Source organism: Anopheles arabiensis, chromosome 2, assembly GCF_016920715.1.
Source record: "Anopheles arabiensis isolate DONGOLA chromosome 2, AaraD3, whole genome shotgun sequence".
NCBI lineage: Eukaryota > Metazoa > Arthropoda > Insecta > Diptera > Culicidae > Anopheles > Anopheles arabiensis.
In genome coordinates, this window is record NC_053517.1 from 65,098,579 (window position 1) to 65,109,014 (window position 10,436).

The window sequence follows — 10,436 nt, forward strand, 5'->3', positions numbered from 1 at the left end:
TTGCTAAAGAAAAAAGTTTTATAGTTTCTTGCAATATACCCCTGGATGCACAATGCTCGAGTTTTATACTTTCTTGCAATATACCCCTGGATGCACAATGCTCGATGTACTTGTATTCATTGGTGAAATTACGAATGACTTGATGGAGTTGATGGTTTTTGCATAGCATGATGTAATTTTATGACATGTATGCACTCTTCAATATTAATTAAAACGAGATTAATTGCTGGCTAAATAATGATAAACGTTAATCCAAGTTTATTGTTATTCGTCCAATATACGTACAGAGCTGATATCAATTACCTAAAGAACCATAAGAATTTGCTGCACGACTTATCAAATTGTCAGTATGCTCCCACGTTGCGCAGAAACCTTTTTGGGTACTAACCATTTAATTTGCTCTGTTTAAAAATAGTCATTATTTCATCAGCAATGAGTAAATGCTTTCATCTGTCTGCAACGATAGCATCGGCTGACCAAACATATGGAAAAGACAGCGCATCTTGGTGTGCTTGCGTTCGTCCGCAAACATCAACAGTGCGTATGGTGCGTCAGACCGATATGACGCGTCCAGGAGAGTAAAACAAACCGCGAACTAACGAGAAACGGTCAATATTTGATCGCGCCTCCCCCAACCGTGCGCATCATACCAGCCACTAGCCCTGAGGGTGGGGGGCGAGACAGGAAACCGCACGCCTGGCGAATGCTCATTTTCTTTGTTGGCCTTCGAAAGGCAACAATGTTTGCGGCCGGTAGCTGGTACCAGTTGGAAATCGGCAGGAAAGGCACAACTACACTGCTTGCTAAGCGAACGCATACTACTTGCTTTCAGTACCAGCTGGATTTAGGTTGGATGGAACTGACACATTACGTCGGGGGAGAATGTTGAACTCACCTTCCATCTCTAATTCGGTAAATCATTTATACAGTCTACGGTGAATATACAAAAATTGAGTGTAAATTTACCTTTGAATGGACACTAAGTGCATTTTTGAGAAATAGGCAAATCTAGTGTTTTATTCAAATAAAATCAAAATGTGCATGCTTGCAACATAAAAAAACACAAAACCCTTGAAAGTAGAAGCAAAAACATTGTGTAAGAAAAATACATATACACAGAATAGGGCACCGAAAGTGGACGGACAAAAAACTGCATCCATCCACCCGACGCTGCTGCCCTTGGTAATGCAATCCCGTGTGGAACCGTAGAAGCCATCGTGGCGAACGAACCCACCCGGCGCACATTATGATAGTGTGCGTGCTTGCCGTGCAAAACGGTGACACACACGACGCTCGCTTCTTGCTGACCCTACCGTCGAACAAGAGCACTCCCGGTGGTAAGAAGCATGTGTGTTAGAATCATTGCTCCGTCCCTTGAGGTGAAAAGAAATGGTGCACGCAACATACTGAAATCGGACAACTACACCGAAACGGGATGACCTACACAGGTGTGCGGTGTGGACTGCCGTACGGAACAAGAAGCCGGTGACCGGCCGTTGCTACTCGGTCGGTGGGGTGGAGTGGAGGGAGAGCGGTGAGGCGTTCGGCGTGTAGCAAAACCCGTTTCAAGGCAAGCGGTCGTGCGCTTAGGTTGGTCGGCGTGTAAGAGAGCGAACATGGAATAATGGCCAGGCAGCCGAGCGAGAGAAGAGAACGCCGCCGTCTTGAATGCGTGGAGAGCGAACCGTACGAGCTTTTTGGCCTTTCAACCGAACCGCTAAGTCAGTCGCTGAAAGATCGTTGCCGCGGAAGCTTTGAGCCGATCGCAAGCCGGGGAACAACGTACGTTCGCGCGTGCGAGCGAGCCTAGATATTTCGGCTGTTTCGAGATCGACACTCGAGATTGAATCGACGTTATCGCGCGTGACAGTGAAGGGAGAAGGGAGTAGTAGTAGTAGTAGTAGTAGTAGTGCAACCACCTACTGCTTGCCTACGCAGCGCAGAAGGGCAGCGTTTTTGGAAGGTACATTGACAGCTTGCATTGCACTGCAGTGACAGGCGTTATTGACTCCCTCCAATTGAAACCGATTGGAGCTCGCTTGGATTGAGCGAATCGCCAGCCGCCAGAAGAGATGCTGTGCTGGAGCTTGGTGCAGAAAATAGTCCAACGCTGCGGTTGCGCCTAGACCAAAAGTGTTAAGTGAGCACGAAAATAGAACCATATTTCACGGCGTACACCCACAGCAAAACGAGACCCCGTCTCTTTTGTGCGGCGGATGGAAGCGAAATAAGTGGTGCAATTTGGATGGTAGAATTTATGGCCATAGTGTAAAAGATCGATTGTGTTTCGTTGGCCACCAGAGCGGCCACTAGAGTGGTTGCTCTAATTTCACAGTGCACAAGTGATCGAGTGTGAAAATTGTACCGTGAAATCTTCCACCGTTTCAAACCACTGGATCTCGTTAACAGTTGTGTTCCTGTTGTAAGAAGCTTCTTACAAGCATATCCAAAGTGTGTATTCCTTCTGAACGAGCGTTTGAAAAAGTGCTTTTTGCTCAGTGTTGCAAGGGCCACAAGCTGTAGCACTCCAAAGCAGATGAGATGAAATGGTCAACGAAATTATTTATGTGCCGGTCTCCGTTCTCACCTCAGTCGCTTGAAGCGTAAGCGTTTGGCAACCGGAAAAGTAAAAGTAAAAATCAACCACGATGAAATGGAACGAGAAATACAGACGGAATGGGCAGACGTGTTTTGGACCTTATAGCAAAGGCGCTATATTTGAGCAGGGTATATTTTGGGCTTAGTTAGAATGAGGGGGGAATGGGTGGAGGGGAGAATAAGGAATTCAATTTGAGATCCGTGACGGGTGTGATTGAAACTACGGCAAAGGTCACCTTGAATGGTATTTTTTCTCACTTAAATACCTGGAATGTGCAAAAGTAAACGCATTCGGTTTAATAATTGTGATAGATCTTCGGGAGAATGGGGAGAAATGCTTCGAAGTTTACAATATTCTACATGTTTCTAATTAGTAAAATGAAACGTGTAAGCAAAATTGCATGTAACTGAGTAGTACCGGATCGTTGCATAACAAAAAAGGCGTACCAAACCCATAGGCACCACCTCTAATCGAATGCAAGCGGGCGGAGTATTTAAGAATTCATGCCCACGAAGGACGGGGCACACCACAGGCAAGCGTTAGCCGCATCGATTGGCTAGCGTAGGGAACGCGTACAGAAAATTAAATTATATGCATAGGTACAAGCGAGGGAAATTGAGCCGAGGACTACCGCTACAGATTGGTAGTAACAAAACAAAATAGAAAGCTATCGAGCATTCTAGGCACATTGTCGGACCAAGAACACATGAAAACGTGTACAGTGAGCGATAAACCGCGCACTCGTGCACCTCAGCTGAACAACTCAGCTGAGTAGCAGTGCTCCGGAACCGGTGTCATGACCGATACAACGGTTTGAACCACCAGACTTGTCGCCCAGCAAGCAAGTTCATTAAATTGCGGTGCGAGGTGCAGTTAGTCGCAAATTATTTTCCTATCTCTCTCGAGCACGAACACGTCGAGCCGTCCAGTTACGCGGTCATGTGTGTCATTGTTAGCTGCCATCGTGGTGGTACGTCGATGACAGTGCGATCCACGAAAGAAACTAACAACAGCAAACAAACTAACGTTGTTTGACATTAATGTGTGTAGCATATTGGCAGTTTATTGTGTTGATCATATTGATAAGAGGGGCATGATCGTATTGATAAGAGTTTTTTTCCACGATGAGATAAGATATACATTGCTTCCCATATTCTGACTGCGGTCATGCAAACAATTATAGGTTTTTGAAAAACCATTACAATAATACCCAGATGTGTGTGCTAAAACTATCAGAAACGCACAAAAACTTTGTAATGTTAGGCTACTGATTTGATTTGATATTATTTTTGGGTAATTTAATTTATAATTTCAGTTTCTTTAAAATTCCAATGTTGCTTAATAGACTTATAATTCTAAAAAATCTAATAATGCGCATCGTTCGATTAAAAATAAGATATCGATTTTTTATATGCTCGTTCATGAATAGTTAAAGCTAGTTTTTGCACCAACCCGATAGACAAGAGCGATAGAAACAGCAAACAATAAAATCTAACAGTAAAGCTCACAAAGCCAGTAGTGCTCAGTGGTCGTGCAAACAGTTCGAATCCACCATCGTAAACGAACGGTACTGTGCAAGAAATCTGGCTTGCGAAATGGTTGGTAAAATGGTTTGCAGTTCCCCTTGCTGCCTTGGTTCTGGTGCAGATGCGATCGTTAGCTAGAAGTTCATTTGTGCTACGGCAGAGTGTGCTTTTCCTCTTGCAATGTTACCACCACAAATCCACCAGCAAACAGTCGTGCTTTTTGTATTTTCTTGCATTTGCTCGTTACGGATCAGGATCGATGAAAAATGGTGCCTTTGACCTCGGCAGGGAGAAGAAAAAGCTCGTACTCCGTGTCCGTGTTTACTCGTACTCGCCTAGATCATAGGCGTTTCGTTCCTTCCAACCGTCTGCTTTGCCTGCACGACCCGGCTAATCCGTTAACGATCGCGACGAAGCAAAACCAAAACAAAGACTAAAACCCATCCAAATCAGATCATAATTTCCCGCCACTGCCTCCGTTCTTACTCCGCGTTCACTTCGCGCAAACTCGGGCGGTTATGCTAACGGGCTGGAAACCTCAAACTATCAGCCGGAAACGATGGCTTATTTATCGATCGATGCTGTTTGCCGCACATTCGCGCAGTGGTACAACGGCTTCAGAGCTCCAGAGACACGGGGATTTGTTACGCTTCCAGTGACAGAAACGAACCCGATTGCGGACTGGTTTCCGCTCTGCGTTGTTGTCTGCGATCTTGAACTTGAGTTGGATTGTTTATGGCGTTTGTTAGATGGCAGTGCTTAATCACACTGGGAGGATGGTTTGAAAGTGCCACCACTAATGCTGTTGAAACTCAAGTCGTCCACATTTGCTACAGCTTCATTGTGATGAAGTCAAAACTCATTTCTATAGCGTACAGGCACGATACCATAACCGGTCCCTTAGTTCATTGATAAGAATTTTTAACTGCTCAATTTATTTACTGATTGTCAGAATGGTTCGGTAGTGATGCGTCTGTTACAGTAATGGAACCAAAAACAGGTTTGGACAAACGCAGAAACGACGTTCAGTAAATGAACACCCAAATAAAACATTACCTGTCCAGGGAGACGCTGCAGCCCCAAATGTGGCTAGCGCGAACATATAAAACTTGCAGTTCAGTCCTCAACGCTTGATTCTCGTCTGGCGACGGTTTGCCGTTGGGTCGTTTTTGCGGCTGTTTTTGTCTTTAGCCACGCAGGAGTAGCAGGGGGCGCGAGAGCACGAACGCTTCGAGTGAAGAATAAAATAAACGACGAACAGGTTTAGGATTGCCGGTGCCCAGAAGCATGCACAGGAATAAGGACCACTGCGCCGGGGAAAGTGGGCGAGCTAAAGGGGACAAAGACTACGGCAAGATTGGCAACATAAACCTGTTCTGGATTTAGGATAAGTTTTTTTCCCCCTCTGCTTATGCTTTGTGCAAACAATGTGTAACAGTTGGGAATCGATTCTTGAGGTGGAAAGCAAACGGATGCAGCCGGAACACGACACAAAAGCACTAGCGTGATTCGTAATGGGAACCTTTTGGGCAATCGAGTGGAAGAATTCGAATGATGTGTTGGATGAACTTTTTCGCTAACGTACAGAGACAGTTCCCACTGTCCAGCTGACTACGCGAGGCAGTGTCTTGAATGGGTGGGCACATAAGCTTGGCAAACATAAGACAGACAAGCCAGTTCCATGTTTTTGATAGACGATTGGCTTTGGCCACCAAAGCCGCGGTGCTCGAGCTGCATACCTGGTGTTGTGTCTTAAAAGACCCAAAAAATGGATTCTTATGTCCTTTTATACATCGGTGAAGCTTGCAACCGCGCCAGTTTGTTGGCAGCGAAATGAACACGGAACGATGAAATATTCATAAGCGAATACATCGAGCAACAAATATCGCAATAGCGGGAATGATATATAGGCGATCGGGTGTTGAGGTGTGCCCGGACCGATGTTGGAAAATAATTTCGCTTGGTCCGAAAATTGAGCGATTCGTGTCGCAAATGGTAAAGAAGAGGTGAACGAGCAGACGAAGTAAACCGCCGACCGGCCCAATAATGAATGATCAGGTGTTGGAATGGAAACATCGAACGGTCGGATTGTCGATGCAATCGAGCAGAAAAGTGAACAATGAGCGCGACTGGCTGGCCGGTTGGCGGAGCATGTCTTTTTGCCCTGTAACACGTTATTCATACCTTCATCGACAAAAGCTGATATCAGAAAGAAAAACTAGAGAACACTGACTGACAGCCTGAAATGTGGTGCGAAAAGTACATCAGTGCAGAAAAGAAGCAATCAAGTTCGTCTTCTCTTGTTTTTCTCTCTCGTAGGATCTGTAACACGCGAAAATGCAGCGTTGTATTTTTGCGCGTATGTCATTAGCACGAAAACACAACACAATTTCGGAGGCCCAATCGGGCAAGTGGATAAAAATGACCAGACGAGTGGAGCGATGTAAAATTTACCATTTTTGGCTCCCCCCATCTTGCAGCCAAACGTAATTGCTACAAAATTAAAACCGAACTTTATTATGTTTCGCCAATCGCAACAGGAAACGTGGCTTGCAATGAGGGCTTTTAAAAGAGAGCCATCATTTGGCTGTTGTTGAAATAATATCCATAATCATGAGCAGAATGCTGGGTAAGGTGCAACATCATTTGCTCAACATGCAATGAAAAAAAAAAAAACACATTGTAAAGCTACCTCGCCTTGTGGTAGGATGTGCTTTATGAAATGTTTTGCCAAATTTCTCAAAGAGATTCACTATGAAACTGATTTCTCTTCAAAAGTGAACAGTTTTCAATTGTAGGCTGCCTTTGTCGAGCATTGTGTATTATACTCGTAGTTTTTGTCCGATTCACATTAAAATTATCGATACGTGCTGGCTGTAACGCACACTCCAGCAAACGATCCAGAACAAGTGAGTGAGGATGTGAAGTATATGCGGCCGCTTAATTATAAAGCTCAACCGGAAGAAATTGAACTGTAATACAAACAACATTTTCCACCCGAATCGACGGGAAACGAAAGGCGAAAGGATGCTCTCCCGGAAGAATAATTAAACTTGATTAGAACATTAAAATCGGCTCTGGCCCAGTCTCTGGCAAGTGGTAATACCTGCCTGACTCGGCGTTAAGCGCACGAAAGGAAAAACATTAAATTACTCGTCAAAATTATCCTCACCCCGGCTGGACGGTAATGGGCACGTTCAGATAATGCCGTATTAAAGCAATCAAACAGCACAGCTCCGCACAGAAGTCGATCGTTGTCCAGAGAATCCTCCTATCGCTCGATCACTGAAATCACTTGACCTTCGACAGCAACTTGGCCGCATTTGAACCTTGGGTGGATGCATTAGATCGAAAGTGGCTTCCGTTCACAGGGCATTGCTTTTACGCCACAGAACAAGACAAGTCGCACACAGTACGTTGTGGCTATTGGTGTTGTGCTTTCCTTTCGCTCTTACTTGTTCTATCTTGAGCGGAAGTCAGTTATTGCAAATTTCTCGACTACATCCTGGGTGAAGATAATTTTCGGAGCACCGTGAGAGAGAAAGAGTTATCAAGCAGAAAGGGAGGGGAAACAGACTAAACTAAGAATTTATATCTTCTTCTCTGGCTCAACAACCGATGTCGGTCAAGGCCTGCCTGTACCCACTTGTGGGCTTGGCTTTCCGTGACTAATTGATTCCCCCCCATAGCAGGATAGTCAATCCTACGTATGGCGGCACGGTCTGTTTGGGGATTGAACCCATGACGGGCATGTTGTTAAGTCGTACGAGTTGACGACTGTACTACGAGACCGGCCAAAAGCGTAGAATTTATATACATCGATGAAAAGTGTTGAATTCTTCCCACCACTTTGCTACAATGAATCCTTGAAGGAAGATATCGCAGGTTTAATGATTTATTCTTTTCGAAATTCCTTTCGGTGGAGAAGTTGTATTCGGTCCTATGTTGACAATAGTCTTTTCCCATCACGTTTTATTGTCTAATTCAGTAAACTAACGTTAATTTCGAACAAAAAATGTAAAACAATTCCTTGGTCGGTTCTCGCATATCACTGTTCGGTTGGCAGTCAGCAAGATCACTATTCGAATCAGTTTTTCGTCCGTGTCCGAGCTACTGGATTCACGGGAATTCGTTTGCATAATTTAATGGCTCTACGCTTCCAAACCTTCGCGTATGACATATACCTCTGAGGCGTCGTTCTGGCTTGGTGAGCCAGTTGGGCTAGTACGGCCGTCATATAGAAGAGAAGGAATGCAATGTCCAGGCGTAGGGCAAAAGCCACCATGCATAAGCTGACTGATGGCATCAAATTGTTAACGAAAAGTGGAACTGATAGAGTTGCTTAAAATTAAAGTAACGCTACATAACTCTTATCTTTTCCATCTGGACCCCGAAGAGGTCAACACTGCCCGTCGGTTTACCGGCGGGGAAGACTTCACGTCGAAAGGGATGTCACAGGCGAATGCACATGGCATGCAGTGCCGGAGATTGCATACAGTAAAATATTATTATGTTTCCGAGAAGGTTGCTGGCATGGTAGTGGCCCGTTTGAAAGCATCATGTGCGTGTGTAGGTTTGTGTGAGCCCTTCATTTAAGAACTGTGTTTGTTCTGGTGCTTAAAGGTAGGCCTGAAGTTTCTGTAAAATTCAATCTATAAGAATAGGTCATAAATAAACAGCATTAATCATTGCTGTAAAAACAAAAATGCTCAATTTCAATGTAATAAACTACATTAATGTTAAAGCAATACGCAGTTCCACGTGATGTTTCACAGCTCACAAGACTTTCCAAGATAATGATACTTTTCACATTTTTTATTGCTCATTTTGGTATGTGCTAGGTTCCAAAATGCTTCTATCAACGAGCTACTATGACTAGGTCGTTGATTATAGAACACAATTTAATGGGTTGGACAAGCAATTCCCCGACTCTTTTTCCACTCCCGACCGGAACAACGATTTAAATTCAATTACATGTTGTAAATTCCAGTCCATCACTTGTTGTTGTCGTTCTTGATTGCACCACTACCTGCTGCTCTCGTTTTCAGTCAGCAAAGACCTACAATCCGCGCCATCTACCCAAACTAAGGGAAGCGTGAAGGGCAGTCGGGAGTTTTTGTAGCCGCTTCATCGTCACCGTCGTTTTTAGAGCCCTCGGGAACCTTGGGAAACATTCGCGGCTCGTTCCGGTTCACGACTGTAGGGTTCAACTTCACGTGTAAGAACGCATGTTCTTGGTCATAGGCTCTGTTTCCAAGCGAGAGCACAATGATGTGAAATTTAGAACTTTTGTTTAAATTACTTAAACGTATAGAGGCCACAACCCCTGGACCAATGTCCATAGAAAGTACTGGTGGCTTCAATACCCAGCCTTCAGCCAGTTAAACCGCAAGCCACTGTTCGATCATTTTCATTCTTATTGGTGAATGGAATTCTTCTCGATCAACATTTCACCAATAAGGTTTGCACACTTATCGTCATATGAGTGATAGTTTATATCTAAACATCTTTTCACTATATTTTATGATGATGTAAAGACAAAGTCATTGCAAAGATGACAGTGGGAGGCTTGGTTCAAAGCTGTATTTTTGTACGGGCTAGTACATAATTGTTATTACAAGTAAGCAATTAACGATCGCGACTGACGGGACGCGGAAGAAGTTGGAAACTTTCTCCACGCACGCTCCGCATCATTCCGATGTCCCGAGGTCCACAATTTCGTGCAAATGACGAATAAGCACCCGGTTTTGCTCCTCCCAGCTTTGTGTTTTTGAGAGTGTTTTCGGTGGTTTGTTATTCTCTCTATTTGCGCTCGGTTTCATTAATGGCTATTGAAAGATCGTATCACAACGAATTGTTGCTCCGGACGTCCCAGTGTGTTTGGCGACGTCAAGCACGCTATTGTTTTGTGCCATTTTTTGCTATGTTGCATGAATGCTTAACGCATCATCAGCAGACGGAATGAAGTAAGCTGAACGACGGTCGTACCTTAATTGATTTTTAAACATTATTACCTCAGATGATGGTGGTGTACTGTTTATTAAGCAATTGAAAGGGTAAAAATTAGAAATGATTGCTTTTATTTAGTCAGTTAGTTTTGTTTGCTGCACATGATCATCAGCATCAAATATTGTACATAATATGTTTAAACATTATTTTCTAATTATGTATTGGATGCTGGAATTTGCTATAATAAAACGTCAGACTTCAATCGTATTTTGTTCTTTGCTTAGTCTGCAATACCTATGTTGAAGAATGTTGACGAATAATTTCCTTTGAGGTAGAAGAATTCCATAATACAGCAACCGTGG